This window comes from Dendropsophus ebraccatus, chromosome 4, assembly GCF_027789765.1.
Source record: "Dendropsophus ebraccatus isolate aDenEbr1 chromosome 4, aDenEbr1.pat, whole genome shotgun sequence".
NCBI lineage: Eukaryota > Metazoa > Chordata > Amphibia > Anura > Hylidae > Dendropsophus > Dendropsophus ebraccatus.
Window position 1 is genome coordinate 7,624,569 of NC_091457.1, and position 20,231 is coordinate 7,644,799.

At 48.4% G+C, this 20,231-nt stretch overlaps 1 protein-coding gene across 1 annotated transcript in view; it reads left to right on the plus strand.

Moving 5' to 3' along the window:
* The first annotated feature begins 3,723 nt into the window (after positions 1 to 3,723).
* The window catches only part of BMAL1 (basic helix-loop-helix ARNT like 1), a 43,124-nt gene continuing 26,616 nt past the window's right edge, over positions 3,724 to 20,231 (plus strand). Inside the window, exon 1 of the mRNA XM_069965083.1 lies at positions 3,724 to 3,812. The gene's annotated coding sequence lies outside the window, so the exon portion shown is untranslated. The remainder of the gene's footprint in view (positions 3,813 to 20,231) is intronic.

Consider the following 20,231-nt stretch of genomic DNA (forward strand, 5'->3'; position numbering starts at 1 on the left):
TATATAATATATCTATAGCTATTATAAGTTATACATATGAGTGTATATAGTGCTATGGAGCATGCTGGTATAACCTGGGCATCTGTCTGGTATATCTAGCTGCAGACATCCATCTCTTGCCATCCCAGTGCATTTCTGGAATAATGAACATTTACATAGGGATGATTGGTATAATATGAGCTTGTACATTGTGTAGCCAGACGGGTTATTATCCCTATAATCAGCCATGATGTCTCCGTCTCCCGCTGTAACTTTATGTGCCAGGACGGAGGTGACATCAGGAGATTTCCCCAGGTGGCAGCACATGAGAACATAGGGAGGTGGCTGCACTGCAGATGGGGACATGGAAACCTGAAGCTCTGGGTGGGGGGTCGCAGCAGGTCTGGGGGCACTGGAGGTGACAGATGATCCTAGCCTCACACTCTCTGGGGGGGACAGACCCCATTGACAAGGGAAATACCAATTTATTACTACATTTCCAGGAGTAATGACAGAGGAACAATGAAAAAAACTGGATCCTTTATCCTATGGAGGATTACTATAGTATCTCAGAAGAGGCGACTGGCGCAATATCTCCTGGAGGTCTGCGTCTTCCATGACATAGGTGGGGTATGAGACAGGATGAATATATCCAGAATATCTGGAAATATTATTATATAAGAATCTGCAAGGAAGGCAATGACCTAACGCTAATGACCTCTGACCCCTAGGATATTCTACACTGCCAATACAAGTAAAGTGGGAGCTCAGTGTTTGGGTTGAATGTAGTTGTCTAAATCCACCACACGGTGGCGCGTGTGAGTCATATTCAAAATGAATGAGTGATCATCCTAAGGAAAGCCATGTATAGGGGAAGAGATGGTGGATGTGACAGCAGCGAGTGATCAGTCAGATCCTGAAGGGGATCTAGGAAGCAGGAAAAGAGTAAGGATCTGATGACTGTGACAAGAGTCCAATAGTGATGTGTAGACAACGGGGTCAGATCATCTCCAGAACGGCCGGTTATTGTAGGGGTGTGCCCCAAGGAAGGACAGCCAGGGAGGGGGTCACTAATGTGTTAGGCTAAGCCTGTCCGGTCTGATCCCGCAGAAGAGCAGCTGTAGATCTTCCTGCTATCACAGAAAGGATGAAGAAAAAGAGATGTTATCATGTAACTCTGTGCAGGTGATTTAACAACAATGACTCTTTACCAGACAAATATAGCTTTGGCCACCAGGTGTCTCCCTTCCCTGAAAACTGCTGTCCACTGCCTGTTGACAGGTGAAACCTGTCTCTAGCAACAATGATCCCAAGACAGAATACAGGAAGTAGGGACATGGCCTAGATAGTCTTATACACAGGAGAGGCTTCACCCTGCAGTCTGCTTCCTGCTAAGGGTTACCACTGAGCCGGAAAGGTAAGAGAAGCTATCCATCTTATCTCTTACCACCCATAAAGTTCACAGCAGCTGTCCCTCATGTAAGCACTTACTGCTTCTATCCACACAGAGCTGCCTCCTGAATGTAATCCCCATGCCTTTAGGTATTACCATCAGCACCAACAATTCACTGCTTATACCAGGGCTGCTTTTGTGATGTAACCCCTTCCTTGCTTTATGTAATCCTCTCTCCCTTTAGCTTTCATCTTCATCAGTAGTTCACTGCTTATACCAGGGCTGCTTTTGTGATGTAACCCTTTCCTTGCTTTATGTAATCCGCTCTCTTTAGCTTGTCGTCATCATCTTCATCAGTAGTTCACTGCTTATACCAGGGCTGCTTTTGTGATGTAACCCTTTCCTTGCTTTATGTAATCCGCTCTCTTTAGCTTGTCGTCATCATCTTCATCAGTAGTTCACTGCTTATACCAGGGCTGCTTTTGTGATGTAACCCTTTCCTTGCTTTATGTAATCCGCTCTCTTTAGCTTGTCGTCATCATCTTCATCAGTAGTTCACTGCTTTTACCAGGGTTGCTTTTGTGATGTAACTCTTTCTTTGCTTTATGTAATCCTCTCTCTCTTTAGCTTGTCGTCATCATCATCAGTAGTTCACTGCTTATACCAGGGGCTGCTTTCGTGATGTAACCCTTTCTTTGCTTTATGTAATCTGCTCTCTTTAGCTTTCATCATCATCAGTAGTTCACTGCTTATACCAGGGCTGCTTTTGTGATGTAACCCTTTCCTTGCTTTATGTAATCATCTCTCCCTTTAGCTTGTCGTCATCATCAGTAGTTCACTGCTTATACCAGGGCTGCTTTGTGATGTAACCCTTTCCTTGCTTTATGTAATCATCTCTCCCTTTAGCTTGTCGTCATCATCAGTAGTTCACTGCTTATACCAGGGCTGCTTTGTGATGTAACCCTTTCCTTGCTTTATGTAATCCGCTCTCTTTTTAGCTTGTCGTCATCATCTTCATTAGTAGTTCACTGCTTATACCAGGGCTGCTTTTGTGATGTAACCCTTTCCTTGCTTTATGTAATCCGCTCTCTTTTTAGCTTGTCGTCATCATCTTCATCAGTAGTTCACTGCTTATATCAGGGCTGCTTTTGTGATGTAACCCTTTCTTTGCTTTATGTAATCCGCTCTCTCTTTCTCTAGCTTGCATCATCATCAGTAGCAGCAGCAGTTCGCTGCTTATACCAGGGCTGCTTTTTTTATGTAACCCTTTCCTTGCTGACATCTTGCTGTTATTGTGTGTCTGCTCACATGGCACCTTGAAAATGCAGTGCATCAGTAACCCTCTTCTCTCCCCATGGCATCTATAGCAGTGTGCTGTAAATCATTCCCCTAGCATGGTGCAGCCTGTTCAGCCCATTCTCCAGCACTAGACCATGGCATAGTAGAGAGGTGTAATGTAATGTAATGTGGATGTGTTTCTGCAATACAGAGTGTGCTGTGCGCTCTGAATGCATCCTAATGTACCACACCCTTTACCTTGTGTCCGTGCCACAGGCTGGGGGGGCGCCAAGGAGCCACTCAGCCTTAGGGCCTTATTACACAGGACGATTATCGTGCGAAAAATCGTTATATCGTTTGAATTTACACAATAATCGTGTAATTGCAGGCAACGATCGAAAAATCGTTCGTATGTCGTTGATCTAGATCTGAACCTAAAATTATCGTTAATCGTTTGCTGTAATTCCACGTTTGTTCGCTCAAGTTCCGCGTTTGTTCACTAATCGTTCAGTGTAATTGTACATTGTTCATTGGTTTGCTGGGATCAGAAGGAATAAACGATCATAGTAACGATCGTAACTAACGACTATCGTTCTGTGTAATATGGTGAACGATTTCAGGTTAACGATAAACAATCTTGTTTACGATCGTTTATCGTTGAAAATCGATCCGTGTAATAGGACCCCTGGTCAAGCGGGATACAGGCCTGGATGACAGAAAATAGACAGCTATCACATATGTCTAGAGTGAACACAGATCTGTCTCCCTGCAGACATTCCACCACCCAGTCCATATAACATAGACCCACCCCACCCCAAAAAAAAAAAAATCATAAAACGGTGCCACGACCAACATGGCGAGATCATCCGCCACAACCAACATGGCCGCCTTGGCCCTGCTTATCTTCCCCCCACCTCTTCTGAAAGACGGCTTCCAATTGGAGGATGCCGCCAGTGGCGCAGGAGGGAGGGACGTCTCTCAAGCGAGGGCGGCTATTGGTTGGCTGGTGACAGGGAGCGGCCTGATTGGTTGGCATGGACACCCGTGGAGCCGGCGAACGTCATTGGCTGAAAAGTAGGTTAGTGGTGCGACATTTAGTGAGGGCAGAAAGTAGGTCACGGCAGCGGCTGTTTGTGTGAGGAGCTCGGTGCGCGGCGGACGGGTGAGTGACGGCCCCGGACCGGAGACTGCTGGCCCTACTGACCACGGGTGGGGGGAGGCAGCGGCCGATAGAGTGCGAGCTCTTGGGGACAGGGGGGGCTGCTGCGGTTTACTGCTGCGTTTTTCTTCCGCTTATTGCTGCGTTTTCCTGTCACTGACCTGTATTGTGCTGATTGGTGGTGTGTGGGTTATTATTAGCCTGTGCTCAGTGTCTCTGGGCCCCTGGGGCCCCTGCTGCCTGACAGCTGCTTCTCTATGGCTTCATGTCACTGTCCTGGCTGGGTACATGGAGTGTCAGCTCTGTGGGCGAGGAGTTACATGACATCTATCCTGAATGCATCCACCTAGATCTCCGGCTGTTACAGGACTACAACCCCCAGCATGCCCTGCCAGTCAGTGCACAACAACCCCCAGCATGCCCTGCCAGTCAGTGCAGAACAACAACAACTCCCAGCATGCCCTGCCAGTCAGTGCAGAACAACAACAACTCCCAGCATGCCCTGCCAGTCAGTGCAGAACAACAACAACTCCCAGCATGCCCTGCACGTCACTGCACAACAACCCCCAGCATGCCCTGTCAGTCAGTGCAGAACAACAACAACCCCCAGCATGCCCTGCCAGTCAGTGCAGAACAACAACAACCCCCAGCATGCCCTGCCAGTCAGTGCAGAACAACAACAACCCCCAGCATGCCCTGCCAGTCAGTGCAGAACAACAACAACTCCCAGCATGCCCTGCCAGTCAGTGCAGAACAACAACAACTCCCAGCATGCCCTGCCAGTCAGTGCAGAACAACAACAACTCCCAGCATGCCCTGCCAGTCAGTGCAGAACAACAACAACTCCCAGCATGCCCTGCCAGTCAGTGCAGAACAACAACAACTCCCAGCATGCCCTGCCAGTCAGTGCAGAACAACAACAACTCCCAGCATGCCCTGCCAGTCAGTGCAGAACAACAACAACTCCCAGCATGCCCTGCCAGTCAGTGCAGAACAACAACAACTCCCAGCATGCCCTGCCAGTCAGTGCAGAACAACAACAACTCCCAGCATGCCCTGCCAGTCAGTGCAGAACAACAACAACTCCCAGCATGCCCTGCCAGTCAGTGCAGAACAACAACAACCCCCAGCATGCCCTGCCAGTCAGTGCAGAACAACAACAACCCCCAGCATGCCCTGCCAGTCAGTGCAGAACAACAACAACCCCCAGCATGCCCTGCCAGTCAGTGCAGAACAACAACTCCCATCATGCTGTTATAGCAGTGAGTCCCCCATTGTGTACTGACAGCTGAAGCCGCTGCCATTACAGAACAACAACTCCCATCATGCTGTTACAGCCACATGCTGTGTCCTCTATAGCAGTGAGCCCATATTATATCATGACATCTGAAGCCTCAGTTATTGCAAGACTACAACTCCCAGCATGGCTAAAAGCTCTCCAGATGTTGCCGGGCAACAACTCCCATCATTCTGTTACAACCGCACGCAGCATCCTGTATAGTAGCGCTCCCCTCATCATACCACCCTATGAATGCTCTCTAGCTGTGACTACAACTCCCATTATGTTACAGTCCAATCCTGTATACTACTGCTCCCCAACCTGTAGCTCTCTAGCTATTAAACTACAACTCCCATCATGTTACAGCCACACAGTCTTCACCAGCTGTTACCCATCATGGCTTAAAGCTCTCCAGCCATTGAAAACAACAACTCCCATCATGTTGCTACGCTGCATCCTCTATAGCAGTGCCCCCCCCCCCCCCACACACACACACACCATTATGTCCTGGCAGCTGAAGCCTTAACCATTGCTAGACTACAACTCCCAGCATGCACTAACAAGGTAGAACTATACCTCACATCGTACCCCCTATAGCCACATGCTCCCCAGCTATTACCAAACTATAACTCCCATCATGTTACAGCCGCATCCTGCCTTGTAGTGTTCCCAAACCTGTTGCTCATCGGCTGTTAAACTACAACTCCCATCATGCCCTGACAGCTGAAGCCTCAGACATTGTGAGACTACAACTCCCCATCATACCCTTAGAACCTCCAGCCTTGGTAAGACTACATCTCCCATCAGGGCCCGGTTGTTCAGTTGTACTAAACTCCCAACCATAGGCTCTCTGGCCGTTGCAGAACTACTACTCCCATCTTGCCCCGTCAGCCAGAGACTATAGCTGTTGCAAAACTATATCCTGTGGATGTATGCTGGGAGTTGTAGTTGTGCCACTTTGGGGAACACTGCTCACGTGTCACATGATGTCCATCTAGGATCCGTAAACAGCATGCGATACGACGTGAGTGCGGTGATGCCACTGATTCTCTGTTGTTCTATAGAAAGCTGTATGGTGACTCTATGGCGGCCGTTGTCTCCATGATGCTCCGCCCTTGGAGGGTAAATAATATAGGGGAGTCGCCATTTCTCCGTTTTTGTTTTTCTTTCCGCCTATGGGGAATCCTCAGCAGTGATTTGGTTAAACCTTTGGCCTTTGGCTCTGATTGTTGTGGCTTATCTTGGCGCTGGGCAGTGCCCCTGTGCCAGTCTGGGGCTGTAAAGCGTCAGGGTTATTATCGGCTGCAGATATACTTGTATTTATTGCCGTGTTTGTCGCAGCGTTGCTGGCGGGTTTCGCTCCTTATCTTTCCTGGTTTCGTGCAATCGCTTTTTGGCAAAGTGATATCATTATAACCGTATACAGAGCGCCCGCTTTACTGTCGCCGATATCACGTGAAATGCAGATTCTGTAACGTGATCTGATTATTGGGGAGCCGGAAACAAAACAAAGGAGTTATAATTAAAGGAGAACTCCGGGCTGGGGTGATCGCTAGTCGGACCCAGAAGCGTCTGGGAGCTGCGGTATACTGGCACCAGTGCTGGAGCGGGGGAGGTGAGCGCATGGTACTACTTCCATCATCTCTGCCAAAAATCACCCCAGCCCGGAGTTCTCCTTTAAGGTTCAATGTGTAATGATAAATCCTGCAACTCTCTCTTTTACAATAATCCATATCACTGACAGCTAGCAGAGATTGTGACTCAGCATCGTGACCCCCAAATGTCAGCAAAGTGAGATCGTGAGCAGCTGAATCGGTATGACAAAGTTACAGAATGTTTCCGTTCACTGACAGCAAGTAGAGGATTGCTCTGAGACTTCATGAGCGACTGATACAGTATAGTACAGAGATGCCATAGGTTTCCTCTGGCTGCAAGCTACGGAAACACAATGTAACAATGCTGCAGAATGTTTCCGTTCATTGACAGCAAGTAGAGGATTGCTCTGAGACCGGGTGAGCGACTGATACAGTATAGTACAGAGATGCCATTGGTTTCCTCTGGCTGCAAGCTACGGAAACACACTGTAACAATGCTGCAGAATGTTTCCATTCACTGACAGCAAGAAGAGGATTGTTCTGAGACTTCATGAGCGACTGATACAGTATAGTACAGAGATGCCATAGGTTTCCTCTGGCTTCAAGCAGTGTGAGCTATGGAAACGCAATGTATCAATGTTGCAGAATGTTTCCGTTCACTGACAGCAAGTAGAGATTGTGAACACTGAGCAACTCGCGCACATAGTATATTAGTCGCAGGATCTTTCCACAGCAAAGTGAGGCACGGTATAACAATGTTACAGAGTGTTTCCAGTCACTGACAGTTAGCAGAGCTTGCTTCTATTGCTTAGATTTGAGTCATACTTCTTATTCAATGCAAACAATTTGTGAACGAGCAACGATAAAAATAGGTCCAGGTCTTATAAAGCGAGCAACGATTTCTCGTTCGGTCGCTAATCGTTAACTGCATTTCAACCGAACGATTATCGTTTAGATTTGAACGATTTAACGATAATCGTCAGGTGGAATAGGCCCCTAAGTGTGGGCTAAGTGTGGCTGATCACATGACCTATAGCCAGGAGTGAAGCTCACTTCGCTCTTCTCCTAATCGGTGCGGGTGTGAACACTGAGACCCAGATCAGTCAACACTTCTGACCAGTCTTTTACATGCTGCCCGTTTTTTGCATCTTATGTCTCTGACACGTCCAAAGTTTTTACAAACAGCGATCCAGATCTGCAATTATGGACGTCGATTTCTATTGGGCTATTCTTACGGGATGTAATTGCGGCACAGATTCACCCATAGAAGTCTATGGGAGAGTCTGTAATTTTTACGGACAAAACATCTGTCCAGAGCAGGAGAGGTTTTCTATGGGGATTTGCTGCTGCTCTGGACAGTTCCTGACATGGACAGAGGTGGCAGCAGAGAGCACTGTGTCACACTGGAGAGAATACACCACATCCTGCAGGACATACAGCAGCTGATAAGTACTGGGATTTTTAAATAGCAGTAAATTACAAATCTATGCAACTCTGATGCCGGTTGATTTTAAAAGAATTTTTAAAGGTTATAGGTCTTAGTAAATGATCCCTCAGCTGTGGCAAAACTACAACTCCCATGAGAGTGCCCAGGAAGCTGAGCTTTGGGGAGCTGTATGTGGAGTCTGTGCTTCTCCAGCTGTTACAAAACTACAACTCCTAGAAGGCTGAGATTCGGGAAGCTATATGTAAGGCGCTCACACTGTATATAACTGTGGCTCTCCAGCTGTTGCAAAACTACAACTCCCAGCATGCTTTGCAACCAAGGTTGTGTATCTTCACTATAGAGCAGTGTTCTCCAACCTGTAGCTCTCCAACTGTTGCAAAACTACAACTCCCAGCATGCTTTGCAACCAAGGTTGTGTATCTTCACTATAGAGCAGTGTTCTCCAACCTGTAGCTCTCCAACTGTTGCAAAACTACAACTCCCAGCATGCCCTGACCGCCTTCGGCGGTCAGGGCATGCTGGGAGTTGTAGTTTTGCGACAGCTAAAGAACAGCACTGTAGAGCTTGATGGTTGTGTAGTCCACAGAGCTGACACTCTATCCCCAGGTCAGATGATCCATCCTGGAGTCTTCCTCTCCCTTGGATCGCGGCTGCCTCTCCTCCTCCTCCTCTCTCTCTCCCTGTGAAACATTTAGGTCAGTAGGTTAATGTCAGACCGTGGGCGAGGCCGTCATCCCTCTTACATAAAGTCTCCGTCTTCTTCTTTACGTTCCGCGCTCACAGGCCGTCCGTAGAGAGGAACGATATTTCTCACCACACAAACCCAATGGCTCTTTAATGCCGTCCGTGAGCCCGCAGCATTATTAGCGGCGCGGTGACTCACCGCAGCCCCCCCAGGCTTATAAAGGCAGCGCGGTGAGTAGGAGACGTTTGTGCTGCTGATGTCACATAAAACAATCTCACAATGAAGGGGAAGCCGATGATCTGCTGCATGATCAGCCCACCTCGTGTTTGTGTCGCTGAAAACAATGCCTCTCCATTGTTCGTGGCTCGTGGGTTTATTCTTAAATCTTTCGCAGATCGGCGCTGAATGGCGAAGGCGTATCTACGTCTCATACGCAAGAAGCATAGGTACGATATACAACCGCGATAAACCTGGTGTCGGAGATTTGTCACTTACTTCTATTACTAAATCTCCAATCTTCCACTACTTACCAGCTGCTGTATGTTCTGCAGGAAGTGATGTATTCTCTCCAGTCTGACACAGTGCTCTCTGCTGCCACCTCTGTCCATGTCAGGAACTGTCCAGAGCAAGAGAGGTTTTCTATGGGGATTGGCTACTGTTATGCACAGAGGTGGCAGCAGAGAGCACTGTCACACTGGAGAGAATACACCACTTCCTGCAGGACATACGGCAGATGATAAGTATCCAGTCTGGACTCCATAGTGATACATTATCCCTTTGCTGATATAGTGTAGTGTGTAACAGCTGAGGGTCTGGTACAGTTGCGTTTAGCTCTAGGTTGGATCGGTCAGACCAGATCTCTCCCTTTATCCTGAGGTTTTGCTACAATGTATCAGCGTGGAGTCACAGAGCGTTGCCTGGACTGGATACAATGTATCTGTGGAGTCACAGAGCGTTGCCTGGACTGGATACAATGTAACTATGGAAGGAGAAATTCCCAGCAGATTCCTTGGTGGAATCCTCATAAACTCCAGATATAGGAGGCAAAGGTCATACGGGAGGTGACAAAGCGAAAGGAAAAGTATATTCGTCTCTGTTCCCATATAGACTGAAGGCATCCATAGTGCCTCCTTCTATCCATCCATAGAGGACCTAGTAAAGGGGGTCTCTAACCTCAGTTGCTTTTGGCTTTATAATCTGTAATTATTAATCAGCATCTTTATATGGTAACTTTATTATTAACCTATTGTAGGATATTCATGTATTGTCTGTGCTGCTCTGTCTTTGGCTAAGATCCGTCAACAGCAGCTAACCTGCCAGGCAGCAGCCGCTTCCTAGTTGCTTTGGCTTCCAGCCCTTCCTGGTTACATTTTCCTTATCCTGCTCCTGTATAATCTATAGGAAGCCGAGGTTGTACTGAGCAGATACCAGGTTGCCTTCTGTGTTTTACTGGAATCGGCGCATAAAGCAGAAGCCGTAGTCCTTAAAGGGGCACTCCAGTGAAAATGTTTCTCTTTCAAATCAACTGGTGTCAGAAAGTTATATAGAATTGGGGATTAACTTCTATTTAAAAAGTACTTACCAGCTGCTGCATGTCCTGTATTCTCTCCAGTCTGACACAGTGCTCTCTGCTGCCACCTCTGTCCAGAGCAGGAGAGGTTTTCTATGGGCTTGGGCAGTGGAAATCCAACATGCCTATCCTTTTTCTTCTCAGAGGTATCTGCAAGGTGACCTCAGCCATGCCAGTGGTTGCTGTGTCGCTCCCCCTGACTCCTGCTACATGGCAGATAATGTCAGTAAATGGAGTTGTGTTGCATCCCACACTTGCCCAAGACCACAACTCAACAATGACCAGAAGTGAAACCAGCTTGGGTTCCTGGTCATGGCCACTTGTGGGTCGCCACATGACCTCCTGTTCACTCACATGAATTCAGAAGTCTTCGGTCAGCAGTCCTGTGTCACAGCCAGAACTGCTCTGTGGCCCTTGTCTTATTCACTGAAAAAAGGAAACCCCCTTTTAAAATTGACTATAAAGTGCAAATTTGTAATATATATCCAATAGAATAGAAAAAGGGGGGGCCCTAAAAGATCAGTGTACAAAGGGTCTCGGTTACACACGCTCTCAATATTCTTCACATGTGGTCCCTTTAAAAAGTTATAGCTAACAAGCGTGTCGGTGCTGACTTCATGTAGCACCTCTGGTCTGTGTGTAATATATATATGTATATATCTGACATGGCCTGAAGGGGTTGTATACTGGTGCCCAGTATTGGCCGGGGCGGCTGGTGATCACGTATCTTGTGAACCCCCAGTGGCCGGGGAGGCTGGTGATCAGGTATCTTGTGGACCCCCGGCAGCAGGGGAGGCTGGTGATCAGGTATCTTGTGGACCCACGGCGGCTGGTGATCAGGTATGTTGTGGACCCCCGGTGGTTGGTGATCAGGTGTCTTGTGGACCCACGGCGGCCGGGGAGGCTGGTGATCAGGTATCTTGTGGACCCCTGGTGGCTGGAGAGGCTGGTGATCAGGTATCTTGTGGACCCCCGGCAGCTAGTGATCAGGTATCTTGTGGACCCCCGGCAGCTAGTGATCAGGTATCTTGTGGACCCCCGGCGGCTGGGGAGGCTGGTGATCAGGTATCTTGTGGACCCCCGGCGGCTGGGGAGGCTGGTGATCAGGTATCTTGTGGACCCCCGGCGGCTGGTGATCAGGTATCTTGTGGACCCCCGGCGGCAGGGGAGGCTGGTGATCAGGTATCTTGTGGACCCCTGTCGGCTGGTGATCAGGTATCTTGTGGACCCCCGGAGGCAGGGGAGGCTGGTGATCAGGTATCTTGTGGACCCCTGTCGGCTAGTGATCAGGTATCTTGTGGACCCGGGGAGGCTGGTGATCAGGTATCTTGTGGCCACCGCTGGCTGATGTAATATACATGAGCCTCACCCTCCTCGCTGTCAGTGAAGCAGAGCCGGGGTTTGCTTCTCTAGGATCCCAGAGGCATCGGCAAGTGATGGGAATTTATTCTCAATGTTGGGCTATGTTCACACACAGTATTGTTGCTCAGTATTTTGGTCAGTAGTTTTTTTACCAAAACTATAAATGGATTGAAAACACGGAAAGGCTATGTTCACACACTGTTGAACTTTAATGGATGGCCGTCATTTAAAGTAGACGTCCGGCCACTTTTTAAATCTGGCGAGGGGGGGGGGGGGGGGGGGGGGGGGGGGGAGGGAGTTGATAACAAGAACAAACTTACTCTCCCCAATAAGCGGCAGGACCGCCCTCTGGACCCCCGCTGCACTCCGGGATCTCTGGCTCTTACAACCCGGCTGATGGACCGGCCGCTCAGCTCGTCAGTGACTGGGACTGGGTCACCGCAGGCACGAGGACAGGTAAGTTCCTACTTGTAATCAATTTTCCTCCTGCCGGCAGCCGAATTTTAAAAATGTCCGTCCATCCACTAAATTTCAACAGTGCGTGAACATAGCCTTTCTGTGTCTTCAATCCACCCCTGGTTTTGGTTGAAAAGGACTGTGTGGAAACATAGCCTTAAAGGGGATCTCCAGAGTGCGAGAGTAGATGGCTCCTCTAGAATAGGTCAGTATTATCAGGTGGAGGAGGAGTGGCATCTCGCTGGACTTCCTGTGCACAGCAGTGGGTGCCTGTCTCTGGAGTAGGTGTGCATGGCGTTGGTGTGTGCCTGTCTCTGGGGTAGGTGTGTGGCTGTCTCTGGAGTAGGTGTGCATGGCGTTGGTGTGTGCCTGTCTCTGGGGTAGGTGTGCATGGCGTTGGTGTGTGCCTGTCTCTGGAGTAGGTGTGCATGGCGTTGGTGTGTGCCTGTCTCTGGGGTAGGTGTGCATGGCGTTGGTGGGTGCCTGTCTCTGGAGAAGGTGTGCATGGCGTTGGTGTGTGCCTGTCTCTGGGGTAGGTGTGCATGGCGTTGGTGGGTGCCTGTCTCTGGAGTAGGTGTGCATGGCGTTGGTGTGTGCCTGTCTCTGGGGTAGGTGTGCATGGCGTTGGTGGGTGCCTGTCTCTGGGGTAGGTGTGCATGGCGTTGGTGGGTGCCTGTCTCTGGAGAAGGTGTGCATGGCGTTGGTGGGTTCCTGTCTCTGGGGTAGGTGTGCATGGCGTTGGTGGGTGCCTGTCTCTGGAGAAAGTGTGCATGGCGTTGGTGGGTGCCTGTCTCTGGGGTAGGTGTGCATGGCGTTGGTGTGTGCCTGTCTCTGGGGTAGGTGTGCATGGCGTTGGTGGGTGCCTGTCTCTGGAGAAGGTGTGCATGGCGTTGGTGTGTGCCTGTCTCTGGGGTAGGTGTGCATGGCGTTGGTGTGTGCCTGTCTCTGGAGTAGGTGTGCATGGCGTTGGTGTGTGCCTGTCTCTGGGGTAGGTGTGCATGGCGTTGGTGGGTGCCTGTCTCTGGAGAAGGTGTGCATGGCGTTGGTGTGTGCCTGTCTCTGGGGTAGGTGTGCATGGCGTTGGTGTGTGCCTGTCTCTGGGGTAGGTGTGCATGGCGTTGGTGGGTGCCTGTCTCTGGAGAAAGTGTGCATGGCGTTGGTGTGTGCCTGTCTCTGGGGTAGGTGTGCATGGCGTTGGTGTGTGCCTGTCTCTGGGGTAGGTGTGCATGGCGTTGGTGGGTGCCTGTCTCTGGAGAAGGTGTGCATGGCGTTGGTGTGTGCCTGTCTCTGGGGTAGGTGTGCATGGCGTTGGTGGGTGCCTGTCTCTGGGGTAGGTGTGCATGGCGTTGGTGGGTGCCTGTCTCTGGAGAAGGTGTGCATGGCGTTGGTGTGTGCCTGTCTCTGGGGTAGGTGTGCATGGCGTTGGTGTTTGCCTGTTTCTGGGGTAGGTGTGCATGGCGGGTGCCCGTTGCCGGGCTGGGTGTGCAGAGCGGTGGGTGCCCATCACAGGACACACATGATTTTACTAAGTTGCAATACCAGGCACGGCCACTGCTAAGTGCGGGGAGCTGTGTCTGCTCAACTGTGAAGGGGGTGCAGCAGGCTGCCCCTTTGATCAGGATGGGGGCTGAATATTGACACGTTATATGGGGCCCAGTGAATTGCATAGGCTTCTCCTTTTATTCTCACTACGTTGGCTGTGGTCTTGGTGGAAGGTTTGCTCTGGGGTCCCATATCACTCAATATTGAAAGTGCACCATTTTACTACAGCAGTATACATCAACTAATACCAAGCTGTAACAAAACTACAACTCCCAGCATGCCCAGACAGCCTTCATCTTCCGGGCATGCTGGGAGTTGTAGTTTTGCAGCAGTAGTAGAACACTGCCATAAATGAATTCAATGAAAAAGACAAATCCTTTATCTATTTCCATTGTTTCCCCTCCAGCAGAGAAGCGATACAGATCCATTACAATGAGTTACAGTCCTTTGTTCTCTGAGTCTTATCTACATCTCTGTCTCCTCCTGGATAAGCCCGGGGCTTAGGCTTCCTCCCGTGGCCCCCGGTGATTCTCTGGAAAAACACTTGTGTAGCAAAATTAATATTACTGTATTAGTAGTTACCTGGCAACCGGCGGCAATTGCGTATCATGAATAGTGATTAAATGTTCCATCTCCTGACAGTCTGGAATTGATTACCCAGACGTAGACCTGGAGCTGAGGGCGGAGGAGACGGCCGACCGGGAACAATGGGTCTGGGTAGGGAGTGCGTGTGGTGAGACCGGTCCCTGTGCCAGCCGCATTATAGTCCTAGCAGGTGTATAGAGGGTGCTTGTGAGACCGGTCCCTGTGCCAGCCCCATTGTAGTAATAGTGTATGGGGAGCACTACTGGTGAGACCGGTCCCTGTGCCAGCCCCATTATAGTCCTAGCAGGTGTATAGAGGGTGCTTGTGAGACCGGTCCCTGTGCCAGCCCCATTGTAGTAATAGTGTATGGGGAGCACTACTGGTGAGACCAGTCCCTGTGCCAGCCCCATTGTAGTAATAGTGTATGGGGAGCGCTACTGGTGAGACCGGTCCCTGTGCCAGCCCCATTGTAGTAATACTGTATGAGGAGCACTACTGGTGAGACTGGTCTCTGTGCCAGCCCCATTGTAGTAATAGTGTATGAGGAGCACTACTGGTGAGACCAGTCCCTGTGCCAGCCCCATTGTAGTAATAGTGTATGGGGAGCACTACTGGGGAGACCGGTCCCTGTGCCAGCCCCATTATAGTCCTAGCAGGTGTATAGAAAGTGCTTGTGAGACCGGTCCCTGTGCCAGCCCCCTTGTAGTAATACTGTATGGGGAGCACTACTGGTGAGACCGGTCCCTGTGCCAGCCCCCTTGTAGTAATACTATATGGGGAGCACTACTGGGGAGACCGGTCCCTGTGCCAGCCCCCTTGTAGTAATACTATATGGGGAGCACTACTGGGGAGACCGGTCCCTGTGCCAGCCCCATTATAGTCCTAGCAGGTGTATAGAAAGTGCTTGTGAGACCGGTCCCTGTGCCAGCCCCCTTGTAGTAATACTGTATGGGGAGCACTACTGGTGAGACCGGTCCCTGTCCCAGCCCCCTTGTAGTAATACTATATGGGGAGCACTACTGGTGAGACTGGTCCCTGTGCCAGCCCCATTGTAGTAGTGTATGGGGAGCACTACTGGTGAAGCTGGTCCCTGTGCCAGCCCCATTGTAATAGTGTATGGGGAGCACTACTGGGGAGACCGGTCCCTGTGCCAGCCCCATTGTAGTAATACTGTATGGGGAGCACTACTGGTGAAGCTGGTCCCTGTGCCAGCCCCATTGTAGTAATACTATATGGGGAGCACTACTGGTGAGACTGGTCCCTGTGCAGCCCCATTGTAGTAATACTATATGGGGAGCACTACTGGTGAGAATGGTCCCTGTGCCAGCCCCATTGTAGTAATACTATATGGGGAGCACTACTGGTGAGACTGGTCCCTGTGCCAGCCCCATTGTAATAGATGGTCAGATGTATCCAGATTTCTATGGAGAAACCATATGATGAATCCAGATCTTTGTGGAGGAAACACGGACAGTCAGATGAATGGGGCCTTGGTCAGGTGTAATGGTTCGGGGGAATGTTTTCTTGGTGCACCCTGGCTGCTCTGATAGATGTGGATGGACGTTTGCACAGTAGGGATTATCCAAGCATGGTGGCCACCAAGTTCCTCTCGGTTTCTCCTATGGCAGGAGGAGACAGTCAGCAGGACAATGCACCATCACAAGGGTGGGATAGTCATGGATTGGTTCCAGGGACCTGACTGAGCTTTTGTTGCCTTCTCAGCCTTCACAGTCCACAGATCTTAATCCTATTGAGTTCTCTGGGATGAGGCAGAACAGTCTGTTCAGGGCACATCGGGATCTCCATCTAATGTGCAGTAAGAAGGGATCCTGTCCACGTGGGCCAATGTCGTCATCTACTGACATGGATGCCAGTATGAATTTCTGCTGATCTGAAAACCAATGGAGATCCAGTGCCACTCGATGGGGGTCTAATAACTGTGATATTCAGTGTATACTTACCATTCTGTCTCTATAGAAAGCTGAATGATGCCCCATGTGGACTCTATAGACTTTATATCAGCTATATTGGTGTTGCTAGGTGCCAGCCTCTTCAGCCGTACAGTGCTGCATACTCCCGCCACTGTCCTGGAGTTGCCCTTTAAATCTGCTGTTGTGCTCTCATGTTGCATCTTGCAGACCCGGGCCCTGCTGTCTTGGTCTTGCAGCTCAGCGTTCAGACTGCAGATGATGACTCACAAGGAAGATGTGCAATGAACGCCAGGCTGATTATTATAATCGGTGTTTGGCTCTGCTACACTCCAGCTCCGGCTCTCCCTATTAGATACTGCGATTGTTAGCCGGCAAAAACTAGATGGGCTAAACACGGCACGGAGACTGACCGGCAAGCCCAACCTCACTGACCTACATACTCTGTAACACAAGTCAAGGAAAATCCTGTCTAATCGCTAAGAAGTCTGAGATATGGTGGGAGCAGTGACCAAAATATAGTACCTGTAACTGGTGCAGAACTGCAGGCTACTGCTGTAAGGAGTTTTGGAGTATTTAGCTCCTATGCAGAATTATGGGTTTCCATGGTTACAGACTACAAGCAATCAATGTGTTGTCAGCTGCATTAGAGGAATTTAAATAAAACTTACACAAGTTCACATGCCCTAAACATAGGTGATGATGGCCCCTATAGGACTCACTAGGCTTTGTACAAGCTTAGAATGAAATCTTTTGTCCGTGATTATCACATATCTGATGGTTGTGCAACATCTGAGGTCTGAGCCAAACATCCACACAAAGAACTTTTAATTGTTTAGGTCGGTGTAATCTGGAATATCACTATCACCCCAGGGTTGATCTCTGTTTGTGTTGCCATTTAGGTGAATTGACTTTCACTATTTCTAATAAGAAATGAATAAACCCTAAAATGTGAATACCCTCCCCATCCATAGCTCCCAGTCACCAGCACTGGGAATCCTCTGTTCTGGACACATGAGTGAGGGCCCTGATCACAAGAGCTTACACTCTTAAGAGAAGGAATTGAAGACAAGAGGCAGGTGCTGCTCCTATATACAATAATGTAACTACAATAATACTGCTCCTATATACAGGAATAGAACTACAATAATACTGCTCCTATATACAGGAATATAACTACTATAATACTGCCCCCTATATACAGGAACATAACTCCTATAATACTGCTCCTATATACAGGAATATAACTATTATAATACTGCCCCTATATACAGGAATATACTACTATAATACTGCTCCTATATACAATAATGTAACTACAATAATACTGCTCCTATATACAGGAATAGAACTACAATAATACTGCTCCTATATACAGGAATAGAACTACTATAATACTGCTCCTATATACAGGAATAGAACTACTATAATACTGCTCCTATATACAGGAATATACTACTATAATACTGCTCCTATATACAGGAATATACTACTATAATACTGCTCCCTATATACAGGAGTATAACTACTATAATACTGCTCCTATATACAGGAATAGAACTACAATAATACTGCTCCTATATACAGGAATAGAACTACTATAATACTGCTCCTATATACAGGAATAGAACTACTATAATACTGCTCCCTATATACAAGAATATAACTACTATAATACTGCCCCCTATATACAGGAACATAACTACTATAATACTGCTCCTATATACAGGAATATAACTACTATAATACTGCCTCCTATATGCAGGAATATAACTACTATAATACTGCTCCTATATACAAGAATATAACTACTATACCTTACTGCTTATACGGAGCACCCTGAGTTCAGTGGCCATAGTGGGGACACCTCGCAGGTCTCTTTCCTGGGAATCCGGCTGCCGGAGATTGCGAGGGCGGTGCGATCCACCCCTCCTTCCTTGTCATAACTACTATAATACTGCTCCTATATACATAAATATACAAAATAAATGACCGGTATAGATATGTGAGATTGTTCTGGAGCCGTGTGTATGACCTAGATAGAATGTGCAGAACAATCAATAGACGGAGGGATTGTCATCTTGTACTGTAGTTAATATTAATCTTGTAACTCTATAAAAAGTGGCAGTGACGCAGGTGACAAACTCTGACCCTCCAGCTGCTGCAGAACTACAATTCCCATCATGCCTAGACAGCCACAACATGATGGGTATTGTAGGTTTGCACCATCTGGAGGGCGGCATGTATGACATCACTGCCTTACGGGAATCTTCCATATCACAGTATCCTCCAACCTGTAGCCCTTCAGCTGTTGCAAAACTACAACTCCCAGCATGCCCAGCCAGATGCTGAGGGCTATCCAGGCAGGCTGGGTCACATTGAGGACACTCACAATGGTGCCTTTGGCTTCAGCCTAGTCTCCTGGAGCATGGTGCAGCAGGTCTGTCCGGTTCCCGACCATTTTTAGCAGCTCATAACTTTGTTGATTGTTGGATGGCGCTTATGTGACCGTATTACAGCGACCTAAAAAAAACGGAGCACCATGAAATACCGTATGTCAAATTACTTCGTTTCTGATCAATTTTCTCGGTTAAAGGGGTAGTTCACAAAAAAAAACCTTTTAAATCAGAAAGTGCCAGACATTTGTAATTTACGTAAAAAAAAAAATCTCCAGTTGTACTTATCAGCTGCTGAATGTCCTGCCTGAAGCTGTAGGGGATTTGCTCCTGCTTTGGACAGAGGTGGCAGCAGGGAGCACTGTGTCAGACTGTTAAGAATACAGCACTTTCTGTAGGACATACAGAAGCTGATAAGTACTGGAAGACTGGAAATTGTCTTTAAAGAAGTAAATCACAAATCTCTAGAACTTGCTGAGACCAGTTGATTTGAAAGAGAATTTTTTTGGGTGAACTACCCCTTTAAAAAAAAAATATATATATAGCATCCGTCTGAATGTATGGCTGTGGCCTGCAGCCGTCCCTCCGTAGTTATCAGTGTGTGGCAGCGCATCCTCAGCCATAATAGAAAGTGTGAGTTGTGGTGAGCATAGTGTGAGAGAGAGAGCAGCGTCTTCCGCCTCCGCCACTTCTTCTCCATATTAGTCACCATTCAGTTTATAAAGGTTAATGTTCCCGATCCCCGGAGCTGCATTGATTGTGGATTTTCGGCTGGAGGGGGCTGTGTTGTATAACGTGAGGATGGCAGCTGCTTCCTGTGTATATCTAGGTCCTGCTTGTGCCGGGTGTCTTAGCTGAGTCAGTGACCTACTTTTTCGCTGTGACCTTGATTCGCTCGGAGAGGTGTTAGTCTGCACATGATTGCCTTAATCACGCAGTCAGGACAGTCATGTGACCGGCGGCGGCAGCAAAAGGCAGAAGAGCTTGTCTGTCCGTCCAGCCCGCAGCCTTCTGCCCTTTACCCTCCTGAGATTTTACATCTGACGTCTGTTCCTACACTCTGAATACAGTTCATTGCCCTCTGTTATCAGCCGCCATCACTGCTGTGTTATAGTTCTCCATATCTGTATATATGTAGGCTCCTCCGTCTCCATGTGAAGTATCATTCATACCATATACCTAGTTGTGGGCGTGCTGCTGGAAGTTGTCACTTTCAAACTGTTGCAAAATTAAAAAGTTGTATGTAAAAGATGGCTCCTTACACCTGTGAATGGATCCCGGACGAGCCCCCAATATCCCTGCCTCCCCATTTATAGGGGGCTGGTGTGAACCGCTTTGTTTATCGTGTGTCACCCCTAAATATACTGCTGCCATATAAAGCGGAATAAACAATCCGCTACGTACTAGCAAAGAATTTCATTTTAGTACTTTTGCTTTTTCTCCTGCCATTTTTGGTTTGGCAGCACATCCACTTGTCCCTCGGATGACATTGAAGATTTCTGTAACAATAACTACATTCCTTTCCATTGTATATTTGGAGCTTTCAGCTTATGAACCAAACTAAATAAAATAACACG